Here is a 20907-nt window from a genome sequence, read left to right on the forward strand (position 1 = left end):
TCTTATTACTCTAGATCCTATGCCTTTTTACCACTGCATGATCCTGCTTCCTCTAGAGGCCAGTAAGACACAAGGGCCTCTTAAGGAGGTTGCTTTGTGTCATTATAAGGTTTTACCTCTCCCCTTCCTATATTTTATCTTCTGGCTTGGGAATGTGACTGTTAGCGTTGAGTTCTGCCTCCATTGTTGTCCAGACAATAGTATGAAGTCCTTGGTTACTACAGAACATCGTTCTCTGTCACATATTTCTTCAACTGCTCCTGTTCCCTTTCTGAAACATTTCCTCTGGCCATCCGCTTTCCTTGAAATGTTGGCTTTCTATCTACAGGAGAGCTAAGTTAGACGTAAATTAGATGACACAAATGAGCATAAACAACAAAGTGATCACAAGTCCCACGTTTCCCCTTTATCTTAAGGGGAATTTGTTTACAAATCATTGACAGCAAATTTCTGCTGTTCTATATATGGCACCCAGAGGGGATTTAAAGAGGTAAAAGCTATTGACTTTGACCTCAAGGGGCATAGTTAAGTGTGAAAATGTATACATAAAAAGATAATCCAAAATAACATGCTAAATTCTAAAGTAGTGGTGCAGATATACTTTGGAGCTAGGAGGAAAGAGTGCAAATCAAGGAAGGCAAGATTGGCTGAGCAAGGCCTTGGGAAGTTCACACCTTTATCTTTAGTTGTCTTTAGTTTCACAAAGGTTGTAAGAAGAGGGAAGGTTTTGGGCCCAAAGAATTTGAAAATATCTAGTTCCTGGATGTTATGGGGGTCAGGAAGTTTCCTGGACATAGAATAAAAGTGAAGAATTGGAACTAATGCAGGAGGAAATATGCTGCATGTTTCATTTCAGTTTTACGTTTACTTTTAACATAAAAAAACTAGTGAAATATATTGGATTAAAAGACAGTTGAAGGGAGGAGAAAAATTGTCCTTTAAGGATTCATATCAAGTATGTGAAAATGAATATAAAACAAAATATAAGCAGATCCTTTGAGCCAGTAATTTTTTGACACGTAAGTTAGCATTATTCTCTTCAAACACAGGAGGTCAGCAAATGACGCTAGAATAGAAATACTCCATTAACATATTTTAAATATAGATTGTTGCCAACTTGGGAGAAATGCCTGTCTGGATTTTTATACCATTCTTATGCAACACTAGTATAAAACTCTAGATTCTTCCGTTAAATTTTATGGTTGCTTTTTATAAACTTGTTTCCCAGTAATTCCCCACCACCAGGTCCACAAGCATTGAACCTTCCCTTCTAATACAGAAGTGTCATCAAACGAAAAATAACTGACATGTTGACCATGATCATTGACCACATTGACCATGATCATATCAGAGTTTTGATATCTCATGTTGTTTTCATTTAAATTATTTAAAACTTTTCATGTATTTGTCACGATTATGTGTGTGTACATGTGTGTATGTGAGTTCCCATATGTATAATTGTGACAAATACATGAAAAATTTTAAATATGTGTGTTTGTGTATGTTTCTCTTGGTTTTGTTTACTTCATCTTGAATCAGTTCATACAGATCTTCCCAATTAACTCTAAATTTTATTCACTGTTTTTTATTGCACAATAATGTTCCATTACTCCCATATAATACAATTTATTCAGCCACTTTCCCATCAACAGGTACTCACTTTGTTTCTGTTTTTTTTGCCAACACAAGAAGTGCTGCTAGAAGAATGTGTCGGATCTTTTGATTATGTATATTTATATTTATGTATATGTATATATATATATACATACACACATGCACACACATACATATATACACACATACATGCACATATATACATATACATGGACCTTTTATTTATATATATGGACCTTATATAGATATAGATATGTATTCACACACACATATATTTATGTATCTAGGATGAGAAGCAGTCTGGCTTGTGGAGAGAGAACTGGCATCAGGACACCCGCCTTCAAGTCCAGTCTTTAACACACACTTGTTAGATGACTGGTGGGTGAGTCACTTAACTTCACAGGATTTTAAGCAAATTTCTAAGACTAAGCTGCAGAAAAGGTGATCACTTACATTGGTAGATAATCATCAAGAGATTTCTATGCCAATTAAATCCCAGATCCAGTTTCTATAAGTCCATAAATAACATGAGGTCAAAGGTGAATAATCTAGTTGCTTTTCTAGCATAGTTCCAAATTATTTTCTAGAACAGTTGGAGCAATTCACAGCTCCACCAACATTAGTGTGTTAATAGTGTTAGTATATTAGTATTAGCATGTGTGTCTTTCAATAGCCCCTCCAACATTAGCTAGTTCTGGCTTTTATATTTTTGATGATTTGATGAATGTAAAGTGAAACCTCAGAATTGTTTTAATTTGCAATTGCTATTGGACATCTGAAGCATTTTTTTATGTGGCTGTTTATCATTTATATTTCTTCTAAAAACTTTATCCGGATTATCCTAGATCTCTCCTAGATGAACTCCAAGAAAAAAACTGTCAAATTTTTCTTTGTCCATTTCCTTTCACTCACTTTACAATTTAATTTCTGATCTCATCATTCAATTAAAGTTGCATTGTCTAATCTTACTAAGGGTTAGAGTTAGGGTTAGAAATGGAGTTAGGATTAGAAACAGAATGATGTCATGATCTATGCAAATGACTCCAAGATGTATTTGTGTGTGTGTATCTATATACATATTTATGTATATGTATTTATAAATCCATCCTTAGTCTCTGTCTCAAGGCCCAGTCCCAAATAACCAATTGGCTATTGGGCCTTTTGAGCTGGTGGAATTTAGGCAACTCAAATTCAACATGTCCAAAAGAGAACTCATAATTTTTCTCCCAAACCCACCCACCTTCCTAACTTCTGTATTTCTGTTAAGAGCATCATTATCCTTCTAGTAAACCAGATTTGCAACCTCAGAATATCTTTTCCTTTGCCCCACACATCTGAACATTTGCTGTCTTGTTGATTCTACTTCCACAACATCTCCTCGATCCAATAATAATGCATTCATAGCATTTGAGTTCAGAGAGACCTTAGCAGCCATCTCATCTAACCCACAGCCGAAAGGACTGCCTGTTGTATCATACTTAACACCCAGCCTATGCTTGAAACTGTTCAGAGATTAAGAACTCAATGCCTTGTGAGGCATTCCATTCCACTTTTGAAGAGCTTGAATTGTTAGGATTTTTTTCCTGACATCAAGCCTCATTTGTCTCTAACTTTTACCCAATGCCCCTGGTTTTGCAGTCTGGAGCCAAACAGAATATGACATATGATTAGCCCCTCACAGAGTTGAAGATAGCTTCCATTAGTATTCTCCATGAATTTTCTCTTCTTTGTGTTAAACAATCCCAGCTCCTTCAATTGAACCTTGTATACGTAAATTTGATGGTGAATGTTTAAAAACTATCTCTCAAGAAAATAAACATGTGTATAACACACCTTAAAATTTATTTGCATTATTAATATTTTATGTATCACTTTCTTAAGCCTAGACAATTAACAAAAGAATAACTCTAGCCCTGAGTTATAGCATTTGCCAGTTTTCAAGGTATAAATGCTCTTGCTGAAATTTTAACAATTGGATCTCTTGAGATGGTATGAACCACCCCCAGATCTCATTAGCTTTCGTATTGCCTCATCAAACTGCTAATTTAAATTGAGCTTATAATCCACTAAAACCTCCAGCTCTTTTTCGGAAAAACATCTACGTAACCTTACCTCCCCCATCTTGTACTTGTGAAGTTGATTTTTTGTATCCACATATAAAACTTTACATTTATCCCTATTGAATTTCATCTTATTAGTTTTAGCCCAATGATCTAGACAAGTGATATCAAACTCGAATAGAAATAGATCCCTGCGGGAAGCATCTTGACTTAGAAAACCATAAATGTGGCCCATGGACCATGAGTATAACACCTGTGATCTACACTGTCAAGGTTTTTAGGGTCATGACCCTATCATTTAATGTGTTAGCTGTCCCTTCCAACTTTATGTCATCTGAAAACCTGATAAGCATACATACCATTTAAGCCTTTATTCACATCATTGATAAAATTGCTAAACAGCACAGGGCCATCAAAAATCCCTTGGGTACTCCACTGGAGTACCTAGCATAGTGACATTAAATGTCTGTTCTTTGAGTATGTCCAATCAGTTTTAAATCTGCCTAATTGTATTATTCTTTAACCTACATCTCATTTTCTCCACAGGAATAAGATGAGATGTACCCTAGTTGTTAATGTTATATATTGGAACTAAATGAGAGTCTTGTAGGTCATCCAATCATTAACAAAAGATTTACTTAACCATTAAGCAGGAGAAGGATATTCAAGGATTTGAGGACATCTTGAGGTGATTTAGGTAAGCCAAATTCCTTCGCCTTTGTTCTCCATCATGGTTCCATCTTCTGTACATTTCTTATAAATCTAAGTTGATTAGTGAGTTCCCTGTGCATTCATATTAGTGTTTTCTGATAAATCCCATTTGCCTTCCTCATTGGAATTTATTGGTTCCCTTTTTGTTTTCAAAATGTTGTTCTTGAGCATTACCCACTCTTCCTGTTCTGTCTGTTCTGAAGCTTTTTACTCCATGCGGCCCCACCTATATTTCTTCTGAACTGTTTGAAATCTGCTTTCCCAAAATTTAGGGTGCATATCAAGCTATGCTTGAATTTTCTGTCTATCACAAACTCTAGAAGGGAGTTGTCACATACTCCCAGTATTTCCATCACTTCCACCCCAGTAACCAGTTTCTTCCTTGTTAGTGAGAATCAGATGCAGAATAGAATTTCCCCTTGTAGATTTCTCTACCTTTTGAAGGATGAAATTATAACTGAGGTAAATAAAATTGTTTGCTAGTCTTCTTTTGGCAAGAGAGAGCTCCAGTAGATGTTTGAATAAATGAAGTCACCCATCTATTTCCCTTCTCTCCACCCACATGGCCCATCACCTTAGTTTAAGCCTTCATAATCTCTCACCTGGGACAACTTCAATAGATTCATAATTGGTCTCCCTACATCCATTTGTCTTAGAGAATACTTATATATTTATGCATAAGTATAAATTCTCTATGTGTCTTGGGTATCAGATGCTCATCAGAAATAATGTGAAGATTAATTAGGCCATCCCTTATTCTAGTTGGGCAGCTAGGTGGCGCAGTGGATTGAGTGCTGGGCCTGGAGTCAAGAAGGCTCATCTTCTGTGTTCAAATCTAGTCTCAGATACTTACTAGCTGTGTGACTCTGGGCAAGTCATTTAACCCTGTTTGATAACAGAGTTAACCCTCAATTCCTCATCTGTAAAATGAACTGGAGAAGAAAAGGGCAAACCACTCCAGTATCTTTGCCAAGAAAACCCCAAATGGGGTCACAGAGAGTCACAAGAACAATAAACAAATCTTACTCTAGTTACATTCATTTTGTTTATGCAAAACGTTTTTTAATTTTCTAAATTGCCTCTTTTGTATTTTGGAATAGCTTCTGTTTCCTTCTTTAGTCATGAATTTTCTGCCAAACCAAAGATCTGAAAGCTAACTCCTCCTCTAGTTTTTTTCATCTTTTTTTTAATGGCATGGATTTTTAAATGAAGCTTTCTTGTCCATTTGGAGCTTATTTTGGTATGTTATTTATTAGTTTTCTGTCCTCATTGCATCCCTGTTAACATACTCCTGTGGCTCCACATGCAATGCGTTAGAATTCCAGAAAGATGAAACAAAACAAAATAACTGACTCTTGATATTGAGAAGCTGAAGACAGTGAAGGAGCAAGTCCCCAGAGAAAGCACAAAACATGGAAGAAGTGGGGGACCTCCATTCATATACCCTAAAGTTTATCACCAACACCATTAAATCTGTGGGAGTCTATTTGGTGATACATAACCTCAGAAACCCCAGGAAGAAATGCACTGCTTTATATAGAATACTCATGCAAACAACAATGGTGTCATTTTTCATGCCTAGCTTCTATCCATCTCAGAGCACTGAACTAGGGTCAGGGTACTTAGTTTCTAGTCCCAGTTGTTTTTAGTCCCAGTTCTATCATTGATTCATTTGGATAAATTTGAACCAGTCTCTTAATTACTTGTGTTGTCATTTCCAATTCTGTAAAATGAAAATTTTCTCTACCTACCTCACAAGAAAGACCATGGGGGTCAAATGATATAATCACTGAAGGTGTTGAGACAGATGAAACAGCATGTAGTACTATGAAAATTGTCATCATCATTAGCATTTTTATTCTCAGCTAGACCCTAGAGCAAAATTTAAGAGTCATCTGTCTTCCTAAAGCTAGTCCAGCCAGTTTTTCTCACTTGTCATTTGTACCTACACCAATTCCTTCCTGTTGTCACCTCTTCCTTTTCCTCACTTCCCTTATCTCCTTCCCACTCTTCCCAGTTATTATCTAGTCCTCCAGCTTTCCCTCCTATCACACTACCCTACTCTTTCAACAGACTCTTATCTTTATTTCCTTCCTGCCTTCCCACAAAATATAAGCCGCAGACTAAAACATTCTAAAAATGTTTAAAAGTTAAATGGGTAACACACATATATATTACATATATCATATTTATGTACAGATAGATGCGTGTGTTTACAGATCTCATCACATATCTATTCCATTTGTATTTATTCTAACTTGAGACTATAAGCTTTCACTAGACAAGGATTATCCTTTTTCCCTGGGTTTGAGGCATCACGTAGCTTAACATCAAGCACATTATAGATAAATATTTGTGACTGATTTGCAATACTTTGCTACTTATATGAGTTATTATATAGGTTATGGTCACTATCATAAGATATTTGTGATTAGGTAGCAAAAGGATTAACTACTAAATGAGATTTCTGAACATTTGAGTTCCTTAGTTGTATTTAGACTCACAGCACTACCACAAGCAAGAAGCAGCATGGTTAGTATGCACCAGCATATATAAATCAGAAGAAAAGATGTTGATAAGTAGAACAAACTACAATTGTGAAGAAACTTATTCATCTCTGGTTGAATAGTAAAGTGGTAGAATATTTCTGGAGAGCAACATGGCAGTACACAGTAATAGTTACAAAAATAGTCATACCCTTTGACATAATTCCATTGTTGGGAATATGCACTGAAAGTGTTATCAAGAACAAAAAAAGAAAGCATCTGTTCAGTGATTTTTGTAGAAGGATTGTATATAATTGCAAAATAAATATGTCATGGTAGAGGGCACTACCATCCTTTCAGTCATACAGGTGCACAACTGGTATGTCATCCTTAACTCCATTCTTCCTTACCACCACCACCCCTCTCCAATTAGTCTCAAAATCTTTTCTATTTTTCCTCTACAACATCTCTCTTTTCTATTCCCTTCTACCACTCATATGACCAAAACCCTTGTTCTCTGATAAGCCAACTTTGGCCTTATCTTGCCTTCCAGGCTTCTTCCACACTTCCAGGCTATCTCCACTCATGAGGCAAAATTTTCTCTATTTGCAGACATTAGATAAGGAGGCATTCTCATGTCATTTTATATGGGATTGTCCCAGTGGTCACAGAGGACAGAGTTCCCACATACAATTAATATATTTGACCAGAACTGTCCTTGGAATTAGCCTATGCGACCTAGCTCAGATAAATATTATCACAGGTCAAGGTGACCTATTCAGGTAAAACTCCACTTTCAGGTAAGAGTTGGAGAGGGCTATTCAAAGCTAGTAATAACCATGTATAAATATTGGTAAAAGAATCAAAGGAAATACACATGTAAGTGATTAATAAAAAAAAATCTCCCCTTCTAGTTCCTTTTTTGCCTCAATGGTTCTTTCTCTTATAACTAGGGATTTTAATTCACTTTAGGTTATTAATTCTGCTTAAAACATTTTGCTGCTTAAAATATGAACTGTTTTAAGAGTACTATCTCAATGTCCCTTCAATGTATTTGAGACTTATGGAAAGGACCATCTTCTCCATCACCCCCATATACCTCATGCTGAAGCCCTATGTTTCTATCTAGATAAGAATTTCACTAAAACTATACTCATGTTGCTAGCATTGATCATGCCACAAAAATTAATAGTCATCAATTTTCTTTTATGTACAAAGAGGAAATGAAGCAATAGCAATGAATAGACAGAGAGCAAAAGAGTAAGGTAAAATACATTGGATACATGCCAAAGCAGAAATTGACTTCTGCTTTTAACTCCTTCTCGCTTGTGGGAATAAGGAAGATGCAAAATTCCAGAGGAGTGGAGCAGTTAGTTATGCTCCCAGTATTTACCCTCCCCCCCAACCCTGCCACACACACACACACACACACACACAGGCAGAGAAATAAGGGAGATGCCTCACTGACCATCAATTTCAGTTTGAGTCAGACACTTGGCAAAGTAACAACCTGCACTAGCATCTATGGCCTATCAGCATTTCTGTAAAAGAGTGGGGGAGAAGCCCAGGAACCTGACTCAGTGCTTGATCCTGGCATGGTCACATTGTCTTAATATGTAAGATGAACTCTCCAACTCAAACACTGAACTTCAAGTCTATAGTGTTCATCTCTCAGAAATCCTCTCAAAATAGTCTCAGAAGTCCTAATTCCTAAATGTTACTAACTAGCTGACTCTGGGATAGCATATGCTTGAGAGTCTCTCATTTTCATGGTAAAGCAAAGTTACACAGAGAGTATGATTATTTACTTAGAGAATCCCAAAGATTCAATTAAAAAGTTTATTTGAACAATTAATAGCAACATACAAAATAAAATCATATAACTTGTTTTATTAATAAAACTCAGAGGAGAATAAGAAAAATGTCTTTAAAAAACAACAAAATATTTTAAAATATTTGAGCATTAACCTACAAATACACACACTATATATATATATATACATATATATATATACACACATATGTATATATATATCTATATATCTATATATGTATCAGGAAGGGAGCTTTCCTTGTGTGTGATTCTAAGGAAGGCAGAATAGACATCTCCAGCTCTTCTCTACCCAGCCTTCTGCAAGGGAGGCTTTCATTCCTGCCAGAATGTGAAGCAGGAAGTTCAAGCTGGAGATCGCTCTGCTCTCCCTAGAGAGAAGGGGTACCAAACTAGAAGTATGTTGATCTTCCCCCTTAAATATAATTTGTCTAGAAGATATGATTAATTTCCACATAACTTCTGATCACTTTGTCATTTGGGGGAGAAAGGGGACTCCGAGCTCTATATCTAAGGCTTGACCCATTTATTTCCACCTAATACCACCTAATAGCAGTTCCACAATGAATACACAGGGCAAATAGCAAAAAGACCCATTTATACAAATCAAAGCAAAACAGAAATCAGAAAAGGTGTACATAGGAGAATATGTACCAGATAATACAGAATGAAGGAGCTTTCCCATTGGGAGCAGGATAACTCAGCTCAACCAAGAAAGAAGGTCTTGGATCTCACCCAACCAAAAACTCCCTGATCTCTAGTGTAGCATACTGGGAATAGGGACATGATGGAGACTTTTGGCTCCTCTCATTTCTTCCTAGAATCTTTTCCGTCAGTAACCTGAAGTGGAGTTGGCTGCTTCCATCTTCTCTCTTGAAGCTGAAGCCAGAAGCACCTGAAGCTTGAAGAAGACTTGAAGCTTACCCAGTCCCAAAGGGGACTGACCCTGAAGAGTCTTGAAGGGGGATACCCTTTTGAAGGGTCCTCAAAGAGGATTGGTCCTGAAGAGTCCTAAGGTGGGACTCAAAGGGTACTCTCTTTGGAGAGTCCCAAATGGGACTAGTGAAAGTTAGAGCTCTCTTGCCTCTCACCAACTCTGCCCTGCCCCTCACATTGGGCAGGATTTTCATCTCCAGTGATAAGGAGAGAGTAATGTACTAATGGGCTTTGGGACAAAGGCTACATAAAAATATAAATACAAAACATCCCTTTCAGAAATAAAGACCAATAATTGAGAGACATTTGTTGCCTGTGGTTGGGCTGCAGTAATATAATTAAAAAATGATAATACTACTGTTCTAGATCAGGTCTAGTAATGTGTTGCAATTATGACTTGGAGCTGAAGTGCCATTCATGTAGTTTATTAAAGCATACAAGTGAAATAATTATCAACTATCTATGCCTGTCTATCCTATGTGACTCTTGCCTATGTACTCCCATAGATTCACCACAGAAGGTTTCCTTAATATGCTGGGAGCCTTCCCTGATTTCTCTTGACATAGTGAGTATGTCAATGGAGTGTACAGGCTGTTTTTCAGTTATTCTTAACTTTGAAATATGGCTGGTCCTTTTGTCTTATGCATTTATTTTTTTTTATTCTGAGCTTTAACAAGCACCAAATAAAATAAGCATTTTCATATGTTGTAGAACCAAAAGGAAGAGATTATATATCAAACTGCAAATCTCTATTATGCAATTCTCTCATACATTTTCAAATGGATATATGACGTAAATGTGAGGTCGCAACATAAAACAAAATGAAAGGAAAATAGAATGAACTTTTCAGATCTATGTTTAGAGGAGAGAATTCTTAACCAAAGTGTAAAGCTGGCCACAAAAGACAAAAAAGACAATTCTGATTATATAAAATTAAAACTCTTTGGTGTGAAGAAAATTGGTAGCTAGAAAATGAAGAGAATGTGTTAAGTTGTGGGGCAGCTAGGTGGCGCAGGTGATAGAGCACCAGCCCTGGATTCAGGAGGACCTGAGTTCAAATCCAACCTCAGACACATAACACTTACTAGCTGTGTGACCCTGGGCAAGTCACTTAACCCCACTGCCTAGCCAAAAAAAAAGTGTTAAGTTGGGGGGGGGGGAGTCTTCTGAACAAATACCTCTGATAAAAAATAAACAGCAAAAAAATTAATAGGAAATTAACACAAATAAATAAAAACCAAGTGCCATTACCCAATAGGTAAATGGTCAAAGGATATCAACAGTTTTCAGAAGAAATGCAAATAATCAACAAGCTATAAAAATGTTCCTAAACACTAATAATAGGAGAGATGTAAATTACAACTTCAAGTTTTCACCTCACACCTTTCAAACTGTCGAAGATGATAAAAGACATTGTCAATGTTGGCTATGAGAATACAAGCTTATTGGTACACTATTCATGGAGCTAGAAAGTTCCACCTATTCTCAAAAACAATTTTTAAGCGCGCAAAAAAAAAAACTATAGAAAATGACTAAAGAAAAAATTTCGGTGAGTCCTAAGTAATATGCATATCATGGATGGTAAGCAATACAGAGTAAAATGAATAGAATCAGGAGAAAAATTTATGCAAGGACAACAACATTGTAAAGAAAAATAACTTTGAATGACTTAAGAACTCTGGTAAATTTAATGATCAACTATGTCTCCAGAAAACCTATATTGAAGAATGATACCTACCTGCTGACAGAGAAATGACTCGAAATGCGAAAAGACACTCATTTTTGAAAATTGTCGCTGTGTGCATTTGTTTTGTCGGCTGTACTTATTTGTTGCAACGGTGTTTTTTTTTTCTTTCCCTCAGTTTGTTTAGTTGGGAGGAAGAGGGGAAGTTAACAATACTGGTGTACAAACTGAGGAGGGCCATTGAAATACTTTTTTTTTTAATGTACAGAAGAGAACAGAAGGAAGTTCAGAAGAAAGCACAGAAAAACAGGACAGTTTTGAAAGTCATGTGTGGAATTTATTCTATATATATTTAAAAAAACAAGTGATATAAAATAGAAATCTATACTTTCATATATAATTTTGAGTTACTTTGCTGTGTACATGGAAATGCCATGTTCTGATGTTTAAATTCAAAACAAAAAGTAACATTTAGACCAAAAAAACATAGTTTACTCAACCACTAAAAGCAAAACTTTTAAAATACGAATTATGGTTTCTACCTTTAGTTCTTCCTTCCACTCACCTCATATTCTATGAGGGAAGAATTCTAGAGGCTGTCCTGGGCTACTTGCAATAAACCCCAAATTTCGCAAAGAAGGCATATAAGCAGGAAGCTCCAATGAGTTGTACCACATGTGCCCTTATGTATCAAGCCCAGGTGCCTTCCTGAAACTGATATGTGCACAAGCTTTCATAGAGTCATAGTACCATGGGATAGAGAGCTGGCCTGGTGTCAGGAAGACTTGGGTTCAAATCCCACTTCTGAAACACAGTTTATATGACCCTGGGCAAGTCAATTGCCTTCTTGGTGTGCCAGGTAACTCTCTAAAGGTATAATATTCAGAGACGGTATTAATCTCCATTTAGAGGAAATTCCTTATCTTAAGCTACCTAAACCCATAAAATCACAAGTCAAGTCCATTGATTTTGAGCTGTTAGGGACCTCAGAGGCCAGCTAGCCCAATACTCTCATTTTACAAAGGAGCAAATTGAGGCTCAGAGAGTAAATGACTTGCCCAAGGTCACACAGGTAGTGTCAGAGGTGGTGTTCGAACCTAGGTTGTCTGACTCTACAGCCACTACTCTTTAAAAAATTAATTAAAATTGATTATATTCTGAACTTGACAAATGCTAAGTAAATAAACATTTCCATTTGCAAAGTAAAACAGAAAAAGGATTTTATGTAAAACTATGAATCTCTATTCCATATAGCTTGCTTTTCTCTTTAAACAAATTCAACATGTTACTTTTTAAATTGTTCTGCTTGTTTATGTCTCCTTATGCACTTCTTTTTTTCCTTCTGTGGAAAAAATATTTCACTAATTTTTCTTTTCTTTTGAAAACCCTATGGCTAGCTACCCTCCTCTCTCAAATCTCACTTGCCCAACTGGAAAAAAAAAGATTAAAAAAAAAAACCTCACTAACAAATATACATAGTTAAGAAAAACAAATTCCCACATTAATCATGTCCAAAAATACATATCTTATTCTGTAAGGAGATATGTAGCATTTTTAGTCCTTTAGAATGATTGTTAGTTATTAACATTGATCAGGGTTCTTAAGTCTTTCAAAGTTGTTTTCCCTCATTCTCCAGAATCTGCTTTCTTCATTCTGTACATTTCATACAAGTCTTCCCAGATTTCTGTGAAACTGTCCATTTTGTCATTTCTTGTGGCACAACAATATTCAATTACATTAATATACCATAACATGTTTAGTCATTCCCCATTGGATGAGCACCCTCTTAGTTTCCAGTTCTTTGTTCTAAAAAAAAAAAAAAGAGTTGCTATAAATATTTTTGTATACATAGGTCCTTTTCTTTCTTCTTTGATCTTTTTTGGAGGTATAAGATTATTACGGGTATTATTGGGTCAAAGCATAAGCACAATTGAGTCACCTTGGGGGAATATTTCCAAATTGACTACCAGAATGGATGGACCTGCTCACAGCTCTGCCACCAGTGCCTTAGTGTGCCTATTTTCCCCCAGCACCTCCAACAATCATCTTTTTTTCTCTTTTGTCATCTTTACCAATCTAATGGGTATGAGGTAGAAGCTCAGGGTTGTTTTAATTTGCATTTCTCTAATTACTGGTGTTTTAGAGCATTTTCCCCCCATATGGCTGATGATAGCTTGAATTTCTTCCTTTGAGAGAATTTGTCTATTGGGGAGTGATTCTTTTCTTAGACCTTTGAATTGGTTCCTTATATAACTTGGATACCAGAACTTTATCAGAGAAGTTTGCTGCAAAGATTTTTTCCTCCAGTTAACTGCTTCATTTCTCATTTAAACTGCATTGGTTTTATTTGTGCAAATTTTTTAAAATTTTATATAGTCAATTGCCCATTTTATTTCCTGTGATCGTCTCTATCTAATGCTTGGTCATGAACATTTCCCCATCTATAGATTCCAAAGGCAATTTCTCCCTTGCTCCTCTAATTTTTGTATAATGTAAACTTTTTATATCTAGGTCATATTTCCATTTGGAGATTATTTTAATATAATGGTATGAAGTGTTTGCAAAAACCTAATTTCTTCTTCTGATTTCCAATTCTAATGGTGAGAATTCACCCCAGATCTTCAGGTCTTAGGGTTTATCAAACATTATGCCACTGTTTGTTTGTTTTACTTCTGTATGTTGTATACTGACTCTATTGCACTGATCAACTTTTCTGTTTTTTTTTAGTGAATGCTAAATAGTTTTGTAAAAATTTTAATATTTTATTTTTTCTAATTGCACATAAAACTTCTTTTAACATTCTTTCAAAAAAATTTTGAGTTCCAAAATCTTTCCTTTTCTTTCTTCCCTCTCCCTTCCCTGAGATAATAAGCAATTGATATAGGCTATATGTGTGTAATCATGTAAAACATTTACATATTAGTCATGTTGAGAAAGAAAATACAGGCAAAAAAACCCCACACAAAAATGAAGTGAAAAATAGTATGCTTCCATCTGCATTCAGACTCCATCAGTTCTGTCTCTGGATGTGGATAGTATTTTTCACTAAGAGTACTTTGAAATTGTTTTGGATCATTGTATTGCTGAGAACAGCTAAATAATTCACAGTTGATCATTGTACAAGGTTGCTGTTACCATATACAATATTTCCCTGGTTCTGCGCACTTCACTTTGTATCAGTTTGTGTAAATCTTTCTAGGTTTTTCTGAAACCATCCTCCTCATCATTTCTTATAGCTCAATAATATTTCATTCATATAGCACAACCTATTCAGCCACTCACCAATTGATGGAATCCCCTCAATTTCCTATTCTTTGCCCCCACAAGGCTAGCTGCTTTAAATATTTTTGTACATGTAGACTTTATCCTTTTAAAAAATTTCTTTAGGATACAGATTTACTAGTGGTATTGGTGGGCCAAAGGGTATACATAGCTTTATCACCTTTTGGGCATAGTCCCTAATTGCTCTCCAGAATGGTTGAATTAATTCACAACTCCATCAATAGTGCGTTAGTGTCCCAATTTTCCAGCATCCCCTCCAACATTCATAATTTCCTTTTCTGTTATATTAGCCAATCTAATATATTATGTGAGGTGGCGCCTCAGAGTTGTTTTAATTTGAATTTCTCTAATAAATAGTGATTTAGAACATTTTTCCATATGAGTATAGACAGCTTTGATTTCTTCATCTGAAAACTGCCTGTTCATATCCTTTGACCATTTATCAATTGGAGAATTACTTGTATTATGAATTTTACTCAGTTCTCTATATATTTAAGAAATGAAGCCTTTATCAGAGACACTCGCTGTAAAATTTCCCCCCAGTTTTCTGCTTTCCTTCTAATATTGGTTGCATTGGCTTGGTTTGTGTAAAACCTTTTACATTTAATACAATCAAAATTATTCATTTTATATCTTGTAATGCTCTCTAAGTCTTGTTTGGTCATAAATTCTTCTCTTATCCATAGATCTGACAGGTAAACTATTCCTTGCTCTCCTAATTTGCTTATTGTATCACCCATTATGTCTAAATCATGTACCCATTTTGACCTTATATTGGTATCTGGTATGAGATGTTGTTCTATACCTAGCTTCTGCCAAATTGTTTTCCAGTTTTTCCATTTTTGTTAAATAGTGAGTTCTTCTCCCAGAAGCTTGATCTTTGGGTTTGTCTAACACTAGATTACTATGGTCATTTACTATTGTGTATTATGTACCTAATCTGATCCACCACTATATTTCCAGTACCAGTTGTTTTGATGATTACAGCTTTGTAGTATGGTGTGATATCTGGAATTTTTAGTTTCCCCCCTTCCTTCCTACTTTTGTCATTATTTCTCTTGATATTTTTGACATTTTGTACTTCCAGATAAATTTTGTTACAATTTTTTCCCTAGCTCTTTAGAATTAAGAGCAGATGATAATTTAAAGTTCTTTAGTCAGATTCAAGAAGATTGGAGAATCTTACTTCAGACATTTAATAGATGTGTAAACCTGGGCAAGGCATGCAACTTTGCTCAACCTCCATTTCTGCATATGTAAAATGGGAATAATAATAGCACCAACATCACAGAGTTGTTTTGAGCATTAAATGAGAAAATATATGTTGGTTGTCCCTCAATCTCAAAGAGGACTAAAACGATGTCACTATATTGGAGTCAAAGTACAGTGTGTCAGGCTGTGACTGACCAGACCAATATAAGCTTGGAAAATTCTACTACAGGTTGGGCACAAATAACCTACATAAACATTTGGAATGGAGATGTCTCTAAATTTACACATCTCACATTTCTTTTGAGTTATTCAGTTCTGCTTTGCTCTTCTTTGATGTGGGCATGCCATGCTGGGTGGTCCTTTGCCAATGTCTCCCATGTCATGCAGTCCATTCCAAAGTTCTTCAGAGAGACCTTGAGAGTGTTCTTGTATTTCTTCTTCTTCTCACCCCCATGTGAGCACTTGCTTTGTGTGAGTTCTCTGTAAAATCATCTTTTAGGCAAATATATATTTGAACAATGTGGCCAGCCCATAGGAGTTGTGCTTTCTGCATTAGAGTTTGAATGTTTGGCAGTTCAGCTCAAGAAAGGACCTAGATGTCCAGTACCTAATCTTGCCAGATGGTCTTTATAGTCTTCCTAAGACAATTCAGATAGAAAAGATTCAGTTTCCTGACCTGGGGCTGTTATACTGTCCATGTTTCAGAGGCATAAAACAATGATATTAGCACAGCAGCTCTGTAGACCTTCAGTTTGGCAGGCAGTCTGATATCTCTTTTCTGTTACACTTTCCTTTGGAGCCTCTCAAACACTGACATAGTTCTGTCAATGTGTGCATCAACCTCATCATCTACATGTAATTCCCTGGCAAGTATACTGCCAAGGTAAGTGAATATCCATAGCACTCAATATTTCTCCATTTGCTGTAACCAGTGGTTCCACATATGAATGATATGGTTCTGGCTGGTGGAGAACCTGTGTTTCCTTAGTGTTAATTGTTAGGCCAAAATTAGCACAAGCAGCAGAGAATTGATCCATACTTTGTTGCATCTCAGCCTCAGAGGCTGCGTTGAATTCACAGTCATCTTTGAACAAATAAAAACGTGCACCAACTCTCCTTCCACTTTAGTCTTAGCTTGTACCCTTTTTAAGTTAAATAATTTACCATCAGTGTGGAGCTGACCTTGATGCCATTTTCATTCTCATTGTCACTCTCACATCCTGTCTATCTCTTTTCCTTACAATGACATAGTTTATTAAATGCTAATGTTTGCATATCAAGGGTGCATCCAGAAGTTATTTGTGTTTAAGTAAAGAGAAGGCAGTATTGGTGATAAGAAGGTCATGAGATGCCCAAGTCAGTAGTAAGTGACCACTGCTGTTGCTGTTTCCTATTCCATTCTTCCCAATGACTCTCTGCCATGTCTGGTAGTCTGTGCCTACTCTTGCATTAAAGTAACCCAGAATTATAAGGTCGGCCTCTTTTGGCACATTGGTGATAAGAATCTCCAGGTCTTCATAAAATTTTTCTTTGACCTCAACCAGGGTTCAGCATAATGGGAGCTTATGCAGTGATGATGGTGGCATGGTGCTTTCTTGCAAGTGGCAGTCACATTGTCATGAGCCTGTCATTCACTCCTTTTGGTAGGCATATAAGCTTGTTGACTAGATTAGTTTTGTTTGCAAAACCTATGGCAGCTTCATGGCGCTTCCCTTCACTGTGACCACTCCAGGAAAATGTGTATCCAGCTCTAACTCCAGTAAACTTGCCTTCACTTGCCAGCCGTATCTCATTCAGAGATGCTATTTGATTATGATACCTGCTAAGTACTCTCGCAACAAGAGTTGTTCATCTTTCAGGTCTACCAGATTTTGTGTTGTCCATAAGCATGCATACATTACATGTACTGATGGTGAGTGGAATCATCTTTGTGCAAATGTTTGTATGTTTCGACCACAGGGTGGGATTCTCAGCTGCTGTGGTAAGCAGGCCAGGGTTCGGTGAAGCAGATAATTTTTAGGGTACCCTTTCCTCCCACTAGGAGATGAGCAGTGTGGTCCTTTAAAAAGGCTGCTCAGACATTCAAGGGCCTACCAAATCCCACTACTGCTTCAGTCCAGTGAAAAGATGACCTTTGACTTTGGCCACCTGTGTGCAGGGTTGTGACTACAGCTCCCAATGTATACACACTTGCTCCTTCAACACTTGTCTGTAGCCACAGGACTTTGAGGTAGGTAAAAATGGTAAGATGATATGGGTGATGTCATTTGATTCATGCATAAAGTGGATTTAAATGAGGCAGAGTTGCATGAAGTCAATGGCCTGACTCTCTTCCAGAGTCATTGAAATTCAGTGGCAAGACAAAGTCAAGGTGATTGGTGATGGCTCGGGATGCCCTGGATGACCTTGGCATATCTGATGTCCAACTAATGTCTAAGTGCTCCACAGTGCCTGCTTTAGCTACCTTTATGGCCATTGGAACAAATTATTCTTGTCTGCCCATTCCATCAGGGGAATGCTTGCGGTAGGCAACCCTCCAACTCACTAAAGGGTTTGAGACCCCTTGGTACTCTCAACCTTATTTAGCCCATCTACCAAAACAGTTTACCAGGGTGTGGCCATTGTGTATGCTATAGCTTCTTGGAGCCACAGGTGAGAGTTGGGTGAATCAGGTGGACACCAAAGGTAGAAAGCAGCCCCCAAAAGGCCTTGTACCTCACACCAGAGGTACAAGTCTTCCCTGAACACACCCTATACCCCGATAATATATGTAAAGTGTTATGTAAACATTGAAGTGCCATATAAATGGTAGCTATTACCACTAATCCTCTAGTAGTTTGATTAGTATAGCTCTGTAAATTATAAGTGGTATGGACACTTAAAAATTGTATTAGCATGATCCAATCAACATTTCTCCAACTATTTAAGTTTTTCTTTATTTCTATAAAGAATATTGTTTACATGCTGTAGGTTTTTTTTAAATGGAATATCTCTTTTTATATATTCCTAATGGGTTTTGTTGGTAATGTACAAAAAGTTAATTTTGGGGGCTTATTTTGTATCCTGCCACTGTGTGAAAGTTATTTTTTCAATTAATTTTCGTTGAATCTCTAGGGTTATCTACAGAGACCATATCATCTGTAAAAAGTGATAATTTTGTTTACTCTTTGCGTATACTTAATCCCTCAATTTATTTTTCTTGTCTTATTGCTATACCCAGCACTTCTAAAACTATTTCAAATAATTGTGGTGATAATATTCCAAAGATCTTTTTCAGACCAAGTGTTATACAGCCATTGAACTCCTAGTCACTAACCCTTACATCCTTTTTTTTTTTTAGAGTGGAACATGTTATCCAAACCAAGGTGCATTCTTTGTTTTCCAGCCTTACTAGAGTGGATTCCTGACATTTTTCTGCAATGTTGCAGGATAACAGGGCTATGGTCTAAGAATAAATCAATCTGAGAAAAGCTATAGGTCAAAAGTAGCTTCCAAACCAATGCTTAAGGGCCAGGATGTGCCACAAGTTAAAAGAAACAGGTTCCAAACTTTTAAGGAAAAAAAAACCTCATAATCATACAGATCTTCAGTTATGTACATTTAATGTCTCCACCATCTACCCCCTGTTCTGAAAGATGATTTTCAATCTTTCATCATCAATCTCTGGTTATTAATCCTGCCTTCCTATTGGGGTCACTGTAGCAATTCTGCTCCTCCCTCTCTTTCTCCTTATTCAGTCCCACCAGCAATGGAAAACTCCTACTTAGTAGTGTATGTACCCATTAAACATTAACTCCAACAGAAGAAAACAAGCACTGAGTTAAAGAAAGTGAACTTTGCTAGGAACACACTTTAGCTAATACTCCTTGTAAGTGGTATCATAATAGCATTGTAACCCTGATTGACAAAATCCAAACAATTTCCCAGGTAATTTAAACTGACCCATAATTTAGAGTCCCAGTTGTGTAAAGTTAATAAATGTATTTTCATGAGGTTGAGTTAGTCTCTTCTCTATTTGTATTCAGTATTCCCTCTGGGTTCAGGGTCTATCTCCCTTCTCGTTTATCTCCTCCAGATTCTTGCTCTTCTGAGGCAAGGCACTTAACAGATAATTAGTGTTAGACTTCAGAGAAAATGCTTTTTTTTTCTAATGATAGAGACACAGTAAAGCCAAAACATTGTTAACCCATTTTACTCTGCCCTAGAACTATTTTGGAAAAGATATACTAAGATGTGTGGTGCTAATTAACTTTCTCACTGCTGATGTTGGTGTCACAGAGATGTCAATTTAGAAAATGGGTGAGGAAGGCAAAATAGGATTGGTCAAGGATCTTGATAATTTTATATTTCTTACAAACTTGGTTTGATAAAATAGGCATTAATAAATGAGAAATTCTATGCCAAAGGTAAATTATGTGATTTACATAATTTTAAATCTGAAAAGTAGCAGTGAAAGTATTTAGGGATTATTCATTTTTATTAGTACAATCTGAATGTTTTAATGTAGTAAATGGATTTATGCATTCTCTACATGCTTCATGCTCAAACATCTGAACAAGAATGCAAAGGCCAGTTAGTTTCGTTGGTTAAAGTATGTTGCAAGTGAGTCTAAAGTTATTATTCCACCTTAAAACTAGTTATCTTTGTACAGAGAAAAAGTCTGTGATCTACCTAAAAACTACATCTTTAGCACTTCTTTGAAAATTCGTATTATCACAGTCACAACATCTGGTCACTACTGACCACATGAGAAAATCTGGATGGCTCAATATGACTGATAACTACTACTAGAAAACCAATTTAAAGACTATTTAACTTAAAGGGTATTGTGGAATAGTGGCTAGCATGCTAGATTGTGAGTCAGAAAGAAGTGGTTTTGAATCTCACCTCAGAGTATATACTAGTTGTGTGACCTGGACAAGTTACTTAACTTCTCTGCCTGTTTCTCCAACTCTGTAAAATTGGAATAATAATAGCATCTACATTACAGGATTGTGGGATTTTTTTTTTTACAGGACCTGAGATTTGATAGATATACTTCCTAATGACCTGCCAATGGAGATCAATGCTTTCTCTGCAACTTATAGTCAG

This window comes from Vombatus ursinus, unplaced genomic scaffold (assembly GCF_900497805.2).
Source record: "Vombatus ursinus unplaced genomic scaffold, bare-nosed wombat genome assembly UNPS02009132.1, whole genome shotgun sequence".
Lineage (NCBI taxonomy): Eukaryota > Metazoa > Chordata > Mammalia > Diprotodontia > Vombatidae > Vombatus > Vombatus ursinus.